The sequence below is a fragment of the Lissotriton vulgaris genome, chromosome 1_1 (genome assembly GCF_964263255.1).
Source record: "Lissotriton vulgaris chromosome 1_1, aLisVul1.2, whole genome shotgun sequence".
NCBI classification, from domain to species: Eukaryota; Metazoa; Chordata; class Amphibia; order Caudata; family Salamandridae; genus Lissotriton; species Lissotriton vulgaris.
This window is the reverse complement of record NC_141685.1, coordinates 1,371,145,071-1,371,163,604: the sequence shown is the minus strand read 5'-3', so window position 1 is coordinate 1,371,163,604 and position 18,534 is coordinate 1,371,145,071. Positions and strand designations below refer to the sequence as shown.

Genomic DNA, 18,534 nt, shown 5'->3' with positions numbered 1-18,534 from the left:
TCAAGTAAATTAAATCTGTCAGTCAGGTATACTCCAATTATACACATGATTAGGGAAGAAGCACGTGCACTTCAGCACTGATTAATAGCGATAAAGTGATCAGAGTCCTAAGGCCAACAAAAAGATACAGCAAAATGCGGAGGTGAAAAGCAATAAGGTGGGGTTGGGACCACCTTAAGAATGCAAGGTCTAACAAAAACGAACTAAGGATAACATGAGTAAAACATCAGGTTTCTCTACAGCATTTGGTGGGACAAGTGGGCCTTCTTTTATCTTCCATAAATGCAATCTTTCCCGGACCCCTTTATTATATAGCTCTTCAAGGAAAAAATATAAAGCACTTACAAAGGAGCCTCAAATGCTCTAAGATGGTAGACTTCTGTAATATGGGCCATACACTAAAAGAAGCACGAAAACAGAGTGCAATAGGGTCCCAAAAACTTGAGTGACCCATGAGAGTATGCATGCAAGCCTATGGTATTCCAAACTAGAGATATACGCATGCAATTTTTGTTTTTAGGAGAGAATGTGCCTGCTGAAAAAAACATTATTTTTAAAAAGTGCATTGCAGAATATCAGGAATTTGCTGTGGGATACCTTGAAAACTTGCATACAGATTATGTGCACACGCCTTACACTCAGTTGTTGTGGCTGAGTGGTTAAGGCGATGGACTAGAAATCCATTGGGGTCTCCCCGCGTAGGTTCGAATCCTGCCAACAACGAGATTCTTTTTAACATCGGCTACAATTTCAGAAGTTAACCTTTAGTATTTCTTCCATGTCAGTTTTATAAATAGGTGGCTTATTTTGGTGTCACTATTGCCATATCACATATTTATTATCGCTCCCCCTTTCATATCTTTGCTATAACTCTCGTCCTTCATTAGCGCTGGTGCAAACGCTTCAAATTATTATGCCCTGACTCTCTCGGTCATACCTGTGCATGCACTTGAAACTTACTTTACCAATAAAAGAAGCAAATAGAGAAATAAAATAAAAGTGCTAGCTGGATTAGGCAAACACACTTCATAAAACTGCATTTTCTTTTCTATTCTCCCCCGTGTTACAAGCTTAACTGCTCCCTGTGTAATTTCTCTTAACCTGCTGTTCCTGGAAGAGAATTTCATCTACAAGCTCTTTCTGTGTTTTTTCCTAGTCTTTTCTTTCCCTTTTCTTAGATTTGTAACTGTTCCTTTACGTGCTCTATTTAGGCGCCATTAATCTCATTTGAGCTCCTTGTACCTGCTGCTGTTTTCTCCACACCTCATACTGTCTTTTCCCTCTTTCTCTCTTTCTCTGCGGTTGGTGGCTACTTTCCAAAGCGTCTGATGCCCCAATGTTCCTTCGTCTTGTTGTCAGACGTGAATTTGAAAAGCAACAAAATTAACAAGCCTTTACCACTCACACATGGCAGAAGTTTATACTTTAATTCAATGAGCTAAGAAAAGTGTGTTGTGGGGCCCCTACGAGCCATGGTGCTTGCTTTATCATAATTAGGCATGCAGTCATTAGCCACAGCTCTGATTATGGGTCACTGAGGTCAGTTTCAATAATTCCTCAAAAACCTAACCATGCAGTCCCCCCTAACTGTGTAGTTATCTTGCTTTACTGCTGTTTGTGTGATTAGCTGGGAGGAGCTCACGGCAGCATCCTCCCAATAAAAGTGTAGATGGACCGTTCCTTAACTCTTTCTTGCTTCACATACAGATGGCTTGAGGAGGTACAGGGGAGATGCAGGTCTAATAAACAGAATAGAATATCTGCTACATGTGTGTTTCTCTGCATTGGTGTCCCATCACAGGCCCACCAGTGTATGTGTGATCTTTGACTCCTGCCAGTTCACAAGCAGGCGGCCAGGAAACGGTTTCAGCCTATCAACCACTGAGGAGATAAAGCCTTTGTATAAGGAATGAGGAAGCAATGAACACATTCAGCCTATCACAGGACTAGCCCTGGGTGTTCCGAATAATAATTTCTTCATGTCACTGTACGTTATTGAGTCCAAGTAGCTCGCCGTGATCGTATAGTGGTTAGTACTCTGCATTGTGGCCGCAGCAACCTCGGTTCGAATCTGAGTCACGGCATTGTGGTTGGCAATGTCACGGCAGTTGGGTTTTTCCTTTACAGAATTCCCAAATGTACCAGTTGTTTTTGTAAAATGTCTGTTAAAAACAGATCCTTTTCAATATTTAAATGATCTAACGACAAATTATTTAAACACACATGATTATAAGATGTAGGTATACTGTACTTACTGACATAAATTATCGTTCTTGAACATATTTGCGGTAAGGGGAGCGGAGCTCTCCCCCAGGCCAATCAGAATGCAGATGAATGCAGTTGCAGTTGAGTGACCTGTGTTGTGGCTGTCTACAGGGAATGCACATATGTAGCTGTCTCGCAGCCCAATCCAGATGTCAATCGAAGACAGGTTTCAATGCAAATAGAGCAGTAAGTGCAGAGAAATGCTCACTCTCTAAAAATGGCATTTATACAATAGTAAGATTAAATCCAACCTCACCAGTAGATAGGATTTATCAATAAATAAATAAAGCTTCTCCTCTCTGATATGGAATTACCCCCCAAAAAGTATAAGGGAATACCCAATGCTAACCTATGAGAGGGGCAGACCTCACAGTAGTGAAAAATGTAATAGACTGTTTGATACTACTAGGACATACAAACTACCACAGTACATGTCTTACCTTTTACTTACATAGCATGATGCCCCTAGGACTACCTAGGGCCTACCTTAGGGGTTACTGATATGTAATAAAATTGGAGTTTAAGGCTTGGCAAGTAGTTTTAAATGCCAAGTCGAAGTGGCAGTACACTGCAGCACAGGCACTGCAGTAGCAGGCTTGAGACAGGTTTGAAATGCTATTTCTTTGGGCGGCACAATCAGTCCCTGGGTATATGGTATACCACTTTACAAGGGGCTTTCAAGTAAATTAAATGTCAGTCAGGTATACTCCAATTATACACATGATTAGGGACGAAGCACGTGCACTTCAGCACTGATTAGTAGCGATAAAGTGATCAGAGTCCAAAGGCCAACAAAAAGATACAGCAAAATGCGGAGGTGAAAAGCAATAAGGTGGGGTTGGGACCACCTTAAGAATGCAAGGTCTAACAAAAACGAACTAAGGATAACATGAGTAAAACATCAGGTTTCTCTACAGCATTTGGTGAGACAAGTGGGCCTTCTTTTATCTTCCATAAATGCAATCTTTCCCGGACCCCTTTATTATATAGCTCTTCAAGGAAAAAATATAAAGCACTTACAAAGGAGCCTCAAATACTCAAAGATGGTAGACTTCTGTAATATGGGCCATATACTAAAAGAAGCACGAAAACAGAGTGCAATAGGGTCCAAAAAACTTGAGTGACCCATGAGAGTATGCATGCAAGCCTATGGTATTCCAAACTAGAGATATACACATGCAATTTTTGTTTTTAGGAGAGAATGTGCCTGCTGAAAAAAACATTATTTTTAAAAAGTGCATTGCAGAATATCAGGAATTTGCTGTGGGACACCTTGAAAACGCATACAGATTATGTGCACACGCCTTACAGTCAGTTGTTGTGGCCGAGTGGGTAAGGCGATGGACTAGGAATCCATTGGGTTCTCCCCGCGCAAGTTCGAATCCTGCCGACAATGAGAATCTTTTTAACATCGGCTACAATTTCAGAAGTTAACCTTTAGTATTTCTTCCATGTCAGTTTTATAAATAGGTGGCTTATTTTGGTGTCACTATTGCCATATCACATATTTATTATCGCTCCCCCTTTCATATCTTTGCTATAACTCTCGTCCTTCATTAGCGCTGCTGCAAACGCTTCAAATTATTATACCTTGGCTCTCTCGGTCATACCTGTGCATGCACTTGAAACTTACCTTACCAATAAAAGAAGCAAATAGAGAAATTAAATAAAAGTGCTAGCTGGATTAGGCAAACACACTTCATAAAACTGCGTTTTCTTTTCTATTCTTCCCCGTGTTACAAGCTTAACTGCTCCCTGTGTAATTTCTCTTAACCTGCTGTTCCTGGAAGAGAATTTCATCTACAAGCTCTTTCTGTGTTTTTTCCTAGTCTTTTCTTTCCCTTTTCTTAGATGTGTAACTGTTCCTTTACGTGCTCTATTTAGGCGCCATTAATCTCATTTAAGCTCCTTGTACCTGCTGCTGTTTTCTCCACACCTCATACTGTCTTTTCCCTCTTTCTCTCTTTCTCTGCGGTTGGTGGCTACTTTCCAAAGCGTCTGATGCCCCAATGTTCCTTCGTCTTGTTGTCAGACGTGAATTTGAAAAGCAACAAAATTAACAAGCCTTTACCACTCACACATGGCAGAAGTTTATACTTTAATTCAATGAGCTAAGAAAAGTGTGTTGTGGGGCCCCTACGAGCCATGGTGCTTGCTTTATCATAATTAGGCATGCAGTCATTAGCCACAGCTCTGATTATGGGTCACTGAGGTCAGTTTCAATAATTCCTCAAAAACCTAACCATGCAGTCCCCCCTAAATGTGTAGTTATCTTGCTTTACTGCTGTTTGTGTGATTAGCTGGGAGGAGCTCACGGCAGCATCCTCCCAATAAAAGTGTAGATGGACCGTTCCTTAACTCTTTCTTGCTTCACATACAGATGGCTTGAGGAGGTACAGGGGAGATGCAGGTCTAATAAACAGAATAGAATATCTGTGCCAGGTGTGTTTCTCTGCATTGGTGTCCCATCACAGGCCCACCAGTGTATGTGTGATCTTTGACTCCTGCCAGTTCACAAGCAGGCGGCCAGGAAACGGTTTCAGCCTATCAACCACTGAGGAGATAAAGCCTTTGTATAAGGAATGAGGAAGCAATGAACACATTCAGCCTATCACAGGAGTAGCCCTGAGTGTTCCGAATTATAATTTCTTCATGTTACTGTACGTTATTGAGCCCAAGTAGCTCGCCGTGATCGTATAGTGGTTAGTACTCTGCGTTGTGGCCGCAGCAACCTCGGTTCGATTCCGAGTCATGGCATTGTGGTTGGCAATGTCATGGCAGTTGGGTTTTTCCTTTACAGAATTCCCAAATGTACCAGTTGTTTTTGTAAAATGTTTATTAAAACAGATCCTTTTCAATATTTAAACGATCTAACGACAAATTATTTAAACACACATGATTATAAGATGTAGGTATACTGTACTAACTGACATAAATTATCGTTCTTGAACATATTTGCGGTAAGGGGAGCGGAGCTCTCCCCCAGGCCAATCAGAATGCAGATGAATGCAGTTGCAGTTGAGTGACCTGTGTTGTGGCTGTCTACAGGGAATGCACATATGTAGCTGTCTCGCAGCCCAATCCAGACGTCAATTGAAGACAGGTTTTCATGCAAATAGAGCAGTAAGTGCAGAGAAATGCTCACTCTCTAAAAATGGCATTTATACAATAGTAAGATTAAATCCAACCTCACCAGTAGATAGGATTTATCAATAAATAAATAAAGCTTCTCCTCTCTGATATGGAATTACCCCCCAAAAAGTATAAGGGAATACCCAATGCTAACCTATGAGAGGGGCAGACCTCACAGTAGTGAAAAATGTAATAGACTGTTTGATACTACTAGGACATACAAACTACCACAGTACATGTCTTACCTTTTACTTACATAGCATGATGTCCCTAGGACTACCTAGGGCCTACCTTAGGGGTTACTGATATGTAATAAAATTGGAGTTTAAGGCTTGGCAAGTAGTTTAAAATGCCAAGTCGAAGTTGCAGTACACTGCAACACAGGCACTGCAGTAGCAGGCTTGAGACAGGTTTGAAATGCTATTTCTTTGGGCGGCACAATCAGTCCCTGGGTATATGGTATACCACTTTACAAGGGGCTTTCAAGTAAATTAAATCTGTCAGTTAGGTATACTCCAATTATACACATGATTAGGGAAGAAGCACGTGCACTTCAGCACTGATTAGTAGCAATAAAGTGATCAGAGTCCTAAGGCCAACAAAAAGATACAGCAAAATGCGGAGGTGAAAAGCAATAAGGTGGGGTTGGGACCACCTTAAGAATGCAAGGTCTAACAAAAACGAACTAAGGATAACATGAGTAAAACATCAGGTTTCTCTACAGCATTTGGTGAGACAAGTGGGCCTTCTTTTATCTTCCATAAATGCAATCTTTCCCGGACCCCTTTATTATATAGCTCTTCAAGGAAAAAATATAAAGCACTTACAAAGGAGTCTCAAATACTCAAAGATGGTAGACTTCTGTAATATGGGCCATATACTAAAAGCAGCACGAAAACAGAGTGCAATAGGGTCCAAAAAACTTGAGTGACCCATGAGAGTATGCATGCAAGCCTATGGTATTCCAAACTAGAGATATACGCATGCAATTTTTGTTTTTAGGAGAGAATGTGCCTGCTGAAAAAAACATTATTTTTAAAAAGTGCATTGCAGAATATCAGGAATTTGCTGTGGGACACCTTGAAAACTTGCATACAGATTATGTGCACCCGCCTTACAGTCAGTTGTTGTGGCTGAGTGGTTAAGGCGATGGACTAGAAATCCATTGGGGTCTCCCCGCGCAGGTTCGAATCCTGCCGACAACGAGAATCTTTTTAACATCGGCTACAATTTCAGAAGTTAACCTTTAGTATTTCTTCCATGTCAGTTTTATAAATAGGTGGCTTATTTTGGTGTCACTATTGCCATAACACCTATTTATTATCGCTCCCCCTTTCATATCTTTGCTATAACTCTCGTCCTTCATTAGCGCTGGTGCAAACGCTTCAAATTATTATACCCTGGCTCTCTCGGTCATACCTGTGCATGCACTTGAAACTTACTTTACCAATAAAATAAGCAAATAGAGAAATAAAATAAAAGTGCTAGCTGGATTAGGCAAACACACTTCATAAAACTGCATTTTCTTTTCTATTCTCCCCCATGTTACAAGCTTAACTGCTCCCTGTGTAATTTCTCTTAACCTGCTGTTCCTGGAAGAGAATTTCATCTACAAGCTCTTTCTGTGTTTTTTCCTAGTCTTTTCTTTCCCTTTTCTTAGATTTGTAACCGTTCCGTTACGTGCTCTATTTAGGCGCCATTAATCTCATTTGAGCTCCTTGTACCTGCTGCTGTTTTCTCCACACCTCATACTGTCTTTTCCCTCTTTCTCTCTTTCTCTGCGGTTGGTGGCTACTTTCCAAAGCATCTGATGCCCCAATGTTCCTTCATCTTGTTGTCAGACGTGAATTTGAAAAGCAACAAAATTAACAAGCCTTTACCACTCACACATGGCAGAAGTTTATACTTTAATTCAATGAGCTAAGAAAAGTGTGTTGTGGGGCCCCTACGAGCCATGGTGCTTGCTTCATCATAATTAGGCATGCAGTCATTAGCCACAGCTCTGATTATGGGTCACTGAGGTCAGTTTCAATAATTCCTCAAAAACCTAACCATGCAGTCCCCCCTAACTGTGTAGTTATCTTGCTTTACTGCTGTTTGTGTGATTAGCTGGGAGGAGCTCACGGCAGCATCCTCCCAATAAAAGTGTAGATGGACCGTTACTTAACTCTTTCTTGCTTCACATACAGATGGCTTGAGGAGGTACAGGGGAGATGCAGGTCTAATAAACAGAATAGAATATCTGCGCCAGGTGTGTTTCTCTGCATTGGTGTCCCATTACAGGCCCACCAGTGTATGTGTGATCTTTGACTCCTGCCAGTTCACAAGCAGGCGGCCAGGAAACGGTTTCAGCCTATCAACCACTGAGGAGATAAAGCCTTTGTATAAGGAATGAGGAAGCAATGAACACATTCAGCCTATCACAGGAGTAGCCCTGAGTGTTCCGAATTATAATTTCTTCATGTCACTGTACGTTATTGAGCCCAAGTAGCTCGCCGTGATCGTATAGTGGTTAGTACTCTGCGTTGTGGCCGCAGCAACCTCGGTTCGAATCCGAGTCACGGCATTGTGGTTGGCAATGTCACGGCAGTTGGGTTTTTCCTTTACAGAATTCCCGAATGTACCAGTTGTTTTTGTAAAATGTCTATTAAAAACAGATCCTTTTCAATATTTAAACGATCTAACGACAAATTATTTAAACACACATGATTATAAGATGTAGGTATACTGTACTAACTGACATAAAATATCGTTCTTGAACATATTTGCGGTAAGGGGAGCGGAGCTCTCCCCCAGGCCAATCAGAACGCAGATGAATGCAGTTGCAGTTGAGTGACCTGTGTTGTGGCTGTCTACAGGGAATGCACATATGTAGCTGATTTGCAGCCCAATCCAGACGTCAATTGAAGACAGGTTTTCATGCAAATAGAGCAGTAAGTGCAGAGAAATGCTCACTCTCTAAAAATGGCATTTATACAATAGTAAGATTAAATCCAAACTCACCAGTAGATAGGATTTATCAATAAATAAATAAAGCTTCTCCTCTCTGATATGGAATTACCCCCCAAAAAGTATAAGGGAATACCCAATGCTAACCTATGAGATTGGCAGACCTCACAGTAGTGAAAAATGTAATAGACTGTTTGATACTACTAGGACATACAAACTACCACAGTACATGTCTTACCTTTTACTTGCATAGCATCATGCCCCTAGGACTACTTAGGGCCTACCTTAGGGGTTACTGATATGTAATAAAATTGGAGTTTAAGGCTTGGCAAGTAGTTTTAAATGCCAAGTCGAAGTGGCAGTACACTGCAGCACAGGCACTGCAGTAGCAGGCTTGAGACAGGTTTGAAATGCTATTTCTTTGGGCGGCACAATCAGTCCCTGGGTATATGGTATACCACTTTACAAGGGGCTTTCAAGTAAATTAAATCTGTCAGTCAGGTATACTCCAATTATACACATGATTAGGGAAGAAGCACGTGCACTTCAGCACTGATTAGTAGCGATAAAGTGATCAGAGCCCTAAGGCCAACAAAAAGATACAGCAAAATGCGGAGGTGAAAAGCAATAAGGTGGGGTTGGGACCACCTTAAGAATGCAAGGTCTAACAAAAACGAACTAAGGATAACATGAGTAAAACATCAGGTTTCTCTACAGCATTTGGTGAGACAAGTGGGCCTTCTTTTATCTTCCATAAATGCAATCTTTCCCGGACCACTTTATTATATAGCTCTTCAAGGAAAAAATATAAAGCACTTACAAAGGAGCCTCAAATACTCAAAGATGGTAGACTTCTGTAATATGGGCCATATACTAAAAGCAGCACGAAAACAGAGTGCAATAGGGTCCAAAAAACTTGAGTGACCCATGAGAGTATAAATGCAAGCCTATGGTATTCCAAACTAGAGATATACGCATGCAATTTTTGTTTTTAGGAGAGAATGTGCCTGCTGAAAAAAACATTATTTTTAAAAAGTGCATTGCAGAATATTAGGAATTTGCTGTGGGACACCTTGAAAACTTGCATACAGATTATGTGCACACGCCTTAAAGTCAGTTGTTGTGGCTGAGTGGTTAAGGCGATGGACTAGAAATCCATTGGGGTCTCCCCGCTCAGGTTCGAATCCTGCCGACAACGAGAATCTTTTTAACATCGGCTACAATTTCAGAAGTTAACCTTTAGTATTTCTTCCATGTCAGTTTTATAAATAGGTGGCTTATTTTGGTGTCACTATTGCCATATCACATATTTATTATCGCTCCCCCTTTCATATCTTTGCTATAACTCTCGTCCTTCATTAGCGCTGGTGCAAACGCTTCAAATTATTATACCCTGGCTCTCTCGGTCATACCTGTGCATGCACTTGAAACTTACTTTACCAATAAAATAAGCAAATAGAGAAATAAAATAAAAGTGCTAGCTGGATTTGGCAAACACACTTCATAAAACTGCATTTTCTTTTCTATTCTCCCCCGTGTTACAAGCTTAACTGCTCCCTGTGTAATTTCTCTTAACCTGCTGTTCCTGGAAGAGAATTTCATCTACAAGCTCTTTCTGTGTTTTTTCCTAGTCTTTCTTTCCCTTTTCTTAGATGTGTAACTGTTCCTTTACGTGCTCTATTTAGGCGTCATTAATCTCATTTGAGCTCCTTGTACCTGCTGCTGTTTTCTCCACACCTCATACTGTCTTTTCCCTCTTTCTCTATTTCTCTGCAGTTGGTGGCTACTTTCCAAAGCGTCTGATGCCCCAATGTTCCTTCGTCTTGTTGTCAGACGTGAATTTGAAAAGCAACAAAATTAACAAGCCTTTACCACTCACACATGGCAGAAGTTTATACTTTAATTCAATGAGCTAAGAAAAGTGTGTTGTGGGGCCCCTACGAGCCATGGTGCTTGCTTTATCATAATTAGGCATGCAGTCATTAGCCACAGATCTGATTATGGGTCACTGAGGTCAGTTTCAATAATTCCTCAAAAACCTAACCATGCAGTCCCCCCTAACTGTGTAGTTATCTTGCTTTACTGCTGTTTGTGTGATTAGCTGGGAGGAGCTCACGGCAGCATCCTCCCAATAAAAGTGTAGATGGACCGTTCCTTAACTCTTTCTTGCTTCACATACAGATGGCTTGAGGAGGTACAGGGGAGATGCAGGTCTAATAAACAGAATAGAATATCTGCGCCCGGTGTGTTTCTCTGCATTGGTGTCCCATCACAGGCCCACCAGTGTATGTGTGATCTTTGACTCCTGCCAGTTCACAAGCAGGCGGCCAGGAAACGGTTTCAGCCTATCAACCACTGAGGAGATAAAGCCTTTGTATAAGGAATGAGGAAGCAATGAACACATTCAGCCTATCACAGGAGTAGCCCTGAGTGTTCCGAATTATAATTTCTTCATGTCTCTGTCCGTTATTGAGCCCAAGTAGCTTGCCGTGATCATATAGTGGTTAGTACTCTGCGTTGTGGCCGCAGCAACCTCGGTTCGAATCCGAGTCACGGCATTGTGGTTGGCAATGTCACGGCAGTTGGGTTTTTCCTTTACAGAATTCCCAAATGTACCAGTTGTTTTTGTAAAATGTCTATTAAAAACAGATCCTTTTCAATATTTAAACGATCTAACGACAAATTATTTAAACACACATGATTATAAGATGTAGGTATACTGTACTTACTGACATAAATTATCGTTCTTGAACATTTTTGCGGTAAGGGGAGCGGAGCTCTCCCCCAGGCCAATCAGAATGCAGATGAATGCAGTTGCAGTTGAGTGACCTGTGTTGTGGCTGTCTACAGGGAATGCACATATGTAGCTGTCTCGCAGCCCAATCCAGACGTCAATTGAAGACAGGTTTTCATGCAAATAGAGCAGTAAGTGCAGAGAAATGCTCACTCTCTAAAAATGGCATTTATACAATAGTAAGATTAAATCCAACCTCACCAGTAGATAGGATTTATCAATAAATAAATAAAGCTTCTCCTCTCTGATATGGAATTACCCCCCAAAAAGTATAAGGGAATACCCAATGCTAACCTATGAGAGGGGCAGACCTCACAGTAGTGAAAAATGTAATAGACTGTTTGATACTACTAGGACATACAAACTACCACAGTACATGTCTTACCTTTTCCTTGCATAGCATGATGCCCCTAGGACTACTTAGGGCCTACCTTAGGGGTTACTGATATGTAATAAAATTGGAGTTTAAGGCTTGGCAAGTAGTTTTAAATGCCAAGTCGAAGTGGCAGTACACTGCAGCACAGGCACTGCAGTAGCAGGCTTGAGACAGGTTTGAAATGCTATTTCTTTGGGCGGCACAATCAGTCCATGGGTATATGGTATACCACTTTACAAGGGGCTTTCAAGTAAATTAAATCTGTCAGTCAGGTATACTCCAATTATACACATGATTAGGGAAGAAGCACGTGCACTTCAGCACTGATTAGTAGCGATAAAGTGATCAGAGTCCTAAGGCCAACAAAAAGATACAGCAAAATGCGGAGGTGAAAAGCAATAAGGTGGGGTTGGGACCACCTTAAGAATGCAAGGTCTAACAAAAACGAACTAAGGATAACATGAGTAAAACATCAGGTTTCTCTACAGCATTTGGTGAGACAAGTGGGCCTTCTTTTATCTTCCATAAATGCAATCTTTCCCGGACCCCTTTATTATATAGCTCTTCAAGGAAAAAATATAAAGCACTTACAAAGGAGCCTCAAATACTCAAAGATGGTAGACTTCTGTAATATGGGCCATATACTAAAAGCAGCACGAAAACAGAGTGCAATAGGGTCCAAAAAACTTGAGTGACCCATGAGAGTATGAATGCAAGCCTATGGTATTCCAAACTAGAGATATACGCATGCAATTTTTGTTTTTAGGAGAGAATGTGCCTGCTGAAAAAAACATTATTTTTAAAAAGTGCATTGCAGAATATCAGGAATTTGCTGTGGGACACCTTGAAAACTTGCATACAGATTATGTGCACACGCCTTAAAGTCAGTTGTTGTGGCTGAGTGGTTAAGGCGATGGACTAGAAATCCTTTGGGGTCTCCCCGCGCAGGTTCGAATCCTGCCGACAACGAGAATCTTTTTAACATCGGCTACAATTTCAGAAGTTAACCTTTAGTATTTCTTCCATGTCAGTTTTATAAATAGGTGGCTTATTTTGGTGTCACTATTGCCATATCACATATTTATTATCGCTCCCCCTTTCATATCTTTGCTATAACTCTCGTCCTTCATTAGCGCTGGTGCAAACGCTTCAAATTATTATACCCTGGCTCTCTCGGTCATACCTGTGCATGCACTTGAAACTTACTTTACCAATAAAATAAGCAAATAGAGAAATAAAATAAAAGTGCTAGCTGGATTAGGCAAACACACTTCATAAAACTGCATTTTCTTTTCTATTCTCCCCCGTGTTACAAGCTTAACTGCTCCCTGTGTAATTTCTCTTAACCTGCTGTTCCTGGAAGAGAATTTCATCTACAAGCTCTTTCTGTGTTTTTTCCTAGTCTTTTCTTTCCCTTTTCTTAGATGTGTAACTGTTCCTTTACCTGCTCTATTTAGGCGTCATTAATCTCATTTGAGCTCCTTGTACCTGCTGCTGTTTTCTCCACACCTCATACTGTCTTTTCCCTCTTTCTCTCTTTCTCTGTGGTTGGTGGCTACTTTCCAAAGCGTCTGATGCCCCAATGTTCCTTCGTCTTGTTGTCAGACGTGAATTTGAAAAGCAACAAAATTAACAAGCCTTTACCACTCACACATGGCAGAAGTTTATACTTTAATTCAATGAGCTAAGAAAAGTGTGTTGTGGGGCCCCTACGAGCCATGGTGCTTGCTTTATCATAATTAGGCATGCAGTCATTAGCCACAGATCTGATTATGGGTCACTGAGGTCAGTTTCAATAATTCCTCAAAAACCTAACCATGCAGTCCCCCCTAACTGTGTAGTTATCTTGCTTTACTGCTGTTTGTGTGATTAGCTGGGAGGAGCTCACGGCAGCATCCTCCCAATAAAAGTGTAGATGGACCGTTCCTTAACTCTTTCTTGCTTCACATACAGATGGCTTGAGGAGGTACAGGGGAGATGCAGTTCTAATAAACAGAATAGAATATCTGCGCCAGGTGTGTTTCTCTGCATTGGTGTCCCATCACAGGCCCACCAGTGTATGTGTGATCTTTGACTCCTGCCAGTTCACAAGCAGGCGGCCAGGAAACGGTTTCAGCCTATCAACCACTGAGGAGATAAAGCCTTTGTATAAGGAATGAGGAAGCAATGAACACATTCAGCCTATCACAGGAGTAGCCCTGAGTGTTCCGAATTATAATTTCTTCATGTCACTGTACGTTATTGAGCCCAAGTAGCTTGCCGTGATCATAAAGTGGTTAGTACTTTGCGTTGTGGCCGCAGCAACCTCGGTTCGAATCCGAGTCACGGCATTGTGGTTGGCAATGTCACGGCAGTTGGGTTTTTCCTTTACAGAATTCCCAAATGTACCAGTTGTTTTTGTAAAATGTCTATTAAAAACAGATCCTTTTCAATATTTAAACGATCTAACGACAAATTATTTAAACACACATGATTATAAGATGTAAGTATACTGTACTTACTGACATAAATTATCGTTATTGAACATATTTGCGGTAAGGGGAGCGGAGCTCTCCCCCAGGCCAATCAGAATGCAGATGAATGCAGTTGCAGTTGAGTGACATGTGTTGTGGCTGTCTACAGGGAATGCACATATGTAGCTGTCTTGCAGCCCAATCCAGACGTCAATTGAAGACAGGTTTTCATGCAAATAGAGCAGTAAGTGCAGAGAAATGCTCACTCTCTAAAAATGGCATTTATACAATAGTAAGATTAAATCCAACCTCACCAGTAGATAGGATTTATCAATAAATAAATAAAGCTTCTCCTCTCTGATATGGAATTACCCCCCAAGAAGTATAAGGGAATACCCAATGCTAACCTATGAGAGGGGCAGACCTCACAGTAGTGAAAAATGTAATAGACTGTTTGATACTACTAGGACATACAAACTACCACAGTACATGTCTTACCTTTTACTTACATAGCATGATGCCCCTAGGACTACCTAGGGCCTACCTTAGGGGTTACTGATATGTAATAAAATTGAAGTTTAAGGCTTGGCAAGTAGTTTCAAATGCCAAGTCGAAGTGGCAGTACACTGCAGCACAGGCACTGCAGTAGCAGGCTTGAGACAGGTTTGAAATGCTATATCTTTGGGCGGCACAATCAGTCCCTGGGTATATGGTATACCACTTTACAAGGGGCTTTCAAGTAAATTAAATCTGTCAGTCAGGTATACTCCAATTATACACATGATTAGGGAAGAAGCACGTGCACTTCAGCACTGATTAGTAGCGATAAAGTGATCAGAGTCCTAAGGCCAACAAAAAGATACAGCAAAATGCGGAGGTGAAAAGCAATAAGGTGGGGTTGGGACCACCTTAAGAATGCAAGGTCTAACAAAAACGAACTAAGGATAACATGAGTAAAACATCAGGTTTCTCTACAGCATTTGGTGAGACAAGTGGGCCTTCTTTTATCTTCCATAAATGCAATCTTTCCCGGACCCCTTTATTATATAGCTCTTCAAGGAAAAAATATAAAGCACTTACAAAGGAGCCTCAAATACTCAAAGATGGTAGACTTCAGTAATATGGGCCATATACTAAAAGCAGCACGAAAACAGAGTGCAATAGGGTCCAAAAAACTTGAGTGACCCATGAGAGTATGCATGCAAGCCTATGGTATTCCAAACTAGAGATATACGCATGCAATTTTTGTTTTTAGGAGAGAATGTGCCTGCTGAAAAAAACATTATTTTTAAAAAGTGCATTGTAGAATATCAGGAATTTGCTGTGGGACACCTTGAAAACTTGCATACAGATTATGTGCACATGCCTTACAGTCAGTTGTTGTGGCCGAGTGGTTAAGGCGATGGACTAAAAATCCATTGGGGTCTCCCCGTGCAGGTTCGAATCCTGCCGACAACGAGAATCTTTTTAACATCGGCTACAATTTCAGAAGTTAACCTTTAGTATTTCTTCCATGTCAGTTTTATAAATAGGTGGCTTATTTTGGTGTCACTATTGCCATATCACATATTTATTATCGCTCCCCCTTTCATATCTTTGCTATAACTCTCGTCCTTCATTAGCGCTGGTGCAAACGCTTCAAATTATTATACCCTGGCTCTCTCGGTCATACCTGTGCATGCACTTGAAACTTACTTTACCAATAAAAGAAGCAAATAGAGAAATAAAATAAAAGTGCTAGCTGGATTAGGCAAACACACTTCATAAAACTGCATTTTCTTTTCTATTCTCCCCGTGTTACAAGCTTAACTGCTCCCTGTGTAATTTCTCTTAACCTGCTGTTCCTGGAAGAGAATTTCATCTACAAGCTCTTTCTGTGTTTTTTCCTAGTCTTTTCTTTCCCTTTTCTTAGATTTGTAACTGTTCCTTTACGTGCTCTATTTAGGCGCCATTAATCTCATTTGAGCTCCTTGTACCTGCTGCTGTTTTCTCCACACCTCATACTGTCTTTTCCCTCTTTCTCTCTTTCTCTGCGGTTGGTGGCTACTTTCCAAAGCCTCTGATGCCCCAATGTTCCTTCGTCTTGTTGTCAGACGTGAATTTGAAAAGCAACAAAATTAACAAGCCTTTACCACTCACACATGGCAGAAGTTTATACTTTAATTCAACGAGCTAAGAAAAGTGTGTTGTAGGGCCCCTACGAGCCATGGTGCTTGCTTCATCATAATTAGGCATGCAGTCATTAGCCACAGCTCTGATTATGTCAAGTCAAGTCAAGTCAAGTCAAGAGATTTATATAGCGCGCTACATACCCATAGGGTCTCAAGGCGCTTGAGGAAGGGTGGGGAATTATATGTCGAATATCCAAGTTTTAAGTTGCTTTCTGAATGCTAGGTGGTTCTGAGTAAGGTGAAGGTGAGCGGGAAGAGAGTTCCAAGTTTTAGCTGCCAGGTAGGAGAAGGATCTACCTCCCATGGTGGTTTTGTTGATGCGAGGTACAGTGGCAAGGGATTGGTTGGAGGATCATAGCTGACTGGAGGGGGTGTAGAAGGACAATCGTGTGTTGAGGCATTCGGGTCCAAGTTCGTAAAGTGCTTTGTGTGCGTGGGTTAGGAGGCGGAAAGTAATCCTCTTATTTATGGGGAGCCAGTGGAGGTTTTTCAGGTGACCAGAGATGTGTTCTTTACGCGGGATGTCTAGTATGAGCCTCGCTGAAGCGTTCTGGATGCGTTGGAGTTTTTTCTGGAGTTTTGCGGTGGTACCGGCGTATAGGGTGTTTCCGTAGTCCAGGCGGCTTGTGACCAGTGCGTGGGTGACCGTTTTTCTAGTTTCTGTGGGGATCCAGCGAAATGTTTTTTTGAGCATGCGAAGAATGTTGAAGCAAGATGATGAAACGGCGTTGACTTGTCTGGTCATCGAGATTGAGGAGTCCAGGATGACGCCCAGGTTCCGTGCGTGGTCCGTCGGGATGGGTGCTTTTCCAAGGGCCTCTGGCCACCAAGAGTCATCCCAGGCGGAGGGGGAGGTGCCTAAGATGAGGACTTCTGTTTTGTCTGAGTTCAGTTTCAGACGGCTGTGCTTCATCCACTCGGCTACTTCTTTCATTCCTTCGTGTAAGTTGGTTTTGGCGGTGTTAGGGTCTTTGGTGAGTGTCGTCAGCGTAGGAGATGATGTTGAGATTGTGTTGGCGAGCGATGGCCGCAAGGGGGCTCATGTATACGTTAAAGAGGGTGGGGCTGAGTGACGATCCTTGTGGCACGCCGCAGATGACTTCAGAGGCCTCTGATTTGAATGGTGGGAGGCGGACTCTCTGAGTTCTTCCGATGAGGAACGAGGTGATCCATTCCAGTGCTTTTCCTTGGATTCCGATGTTTCTGAGGCGCTGTAGAAGGGTGCTATGACAGACTGTGTCGAAGGCAGTGGAGAGGTCGAGGAGGATGAGGGCGACTGTGTCTCGGTTGTCCAGTAGAGTTCAAATGTCGTCTGTTGCTGCGATAAGTGCGGTCTCAGTGCTGTGTTCGGCTCGAAAGCCAGACTGTGAGGAGTCGAGGGATTTGTTGGTTTCGAGGAAGGTGGCGAGCTGGTTGTTGACAGCTTTCTCGATGACTTTGTCCGGGAATGGAAGGAGCGAGATGGGGTGGTAGTTTTTGAGTTCGGTGGGGTCAGCTGTGGGTTTTTTCAGAAGGGCGCTGAGTTCTGCGTGTTTCCAGCTTTCCGGGAAGGTGGCGGAGTTGAGGGAGCAGTTGATGACATCTCGGAGGTGTGGTGCTATGAAGGAGTCTGCTTTGTTGAAGATGTGGTGAGGGCATGGGTCAGTTGGGGATCCTGAGTGGATGGAGTTCATCAGGTGGATTTCGTCCTCAGTGGAGATTGGGTTCCATTCGTTAAGGATGTTCAAGGGGGGTGAAGGTCCTGCCGAAGGTTGGTTGGGTTGGTCTCCAGGTCGGTTGTCGAAGCTGTTGTGGATGTCTGCGATTTTGTTGTGGAAGAAGAAGGAAGCTAGGGAGTCGCAGAGGGCTTGGGAGGCGGTGATGTCGTTGGAGTTGGCTGATGGGTTGGTAAATTCTTTGACGATGTTGAATAATTCCTTCCTGTTGTTGGCGTTGTTGTCTAGTCGGTCTTTGAATGCGGCTTTCTTGGCAGACCGGATTAGTTGGTGGTGTATGCGGGTGGCGTTTTTGAAGGCGTCCCTGGTGATGGTGTTTGGGTCTTTTTTCCAGGCCTTCTCGAGGGAGCGACAGAGTTTCTTCGATTTCTTAAGATCATCGTTGTACCAGGATGTCGGCTCTGTTGGATAGCCATTGGGTGAGGTTAATGGCTGCTTGGTCGGGGTTTGAGGAGTGGGCGGGGGTTTAGAAGAAGCGATGAGGAGATCTGGTCGATGGTGATTTTGTTCCAATTTCTTCGCAGGGTGGGTTGAGGATGGTTGTGGATTGTGGTCTTATTGTAGATAAAGTGAACGCAGCTGTGGTCCGTCCAATGAAGAGCTGTGGTGTGACTGAATGAGACATGTTTGCTTGAGGTGAAGATAGGGTCGAGTGTGTGACCTGCAATGTGGGTGGGGA

General features: G+C 42.3%; 6 non-coding genes across 6 annotated transcripts; all 6 read left to right on the top strand.

The window, feature by feature from the left end:
- Window positions 1-641: 641 nt before the first annotated feature.
- On the top strand, window positions 642-723 carry TRNAS-AGA (transfer RNA serine (anticodon AGA)). The gene has a single exon. It is a non-coding gene; the product is annotated as a tRNA-Ser (tRNA).
- A 2,856-nt stretch (window positions 724-3,579) lies between these two features.
- TRNAP-AGG (transfer RNA proline (anticodon AGG)) lies at window positions 3,580-3,661 on the top strand. The gene has a single exon. It is a non-coding gene; the product is annotated as a tRNA-Pro (tRNA).
- A 1,289-nt stretch (window positions 3,662-4,950) lies between these two features.
- Window positions 4,951-5,022, top strand: TRNAH-GUG (transfer RNA histidin (anticodon GUG)). Its single transcript has one exon. It is a non-coding gene; the product is annotated as a tRNA-His (tRNA).
- A 1,498-nt stretch (window positions 5,023-6,520) lies between these two features.
- On the top strand, window positions 6,521-6,602 carry TRNAS-AGA (transfer RNA serine (anticodon AGA)). Its single transcript has one exon. It is a non-coding gene; the product is annotated as a tRNA-Ser (tRNA).
- Window positions 6,603-7,891: 1,289 nt separating this feature from the next.
- TRNAH-GUG (transfer RNA histidin (anticodon GUG)) lies at window positions 7,892-7,963 on the top strand. Its single transcript has one exon. It is a non-coding gene; the product is annotated as a tRNA-His (tRNA).
- A 7,382-nt stretch (window positions 7,964-15,345) lies between these two features.
- Window positions 15,346-15,427, top strand: TRNAF-AAA (transfer RNA phenylalanine (anticodon AAA)). Its single transcript has one exon. It is a non-coding gene; the product is annotated as a tRNA-Phe (tRNA).
- The last annotated feature ends 3,107 nt before the right edge of the window (window positions 15,428-18,534 follow it).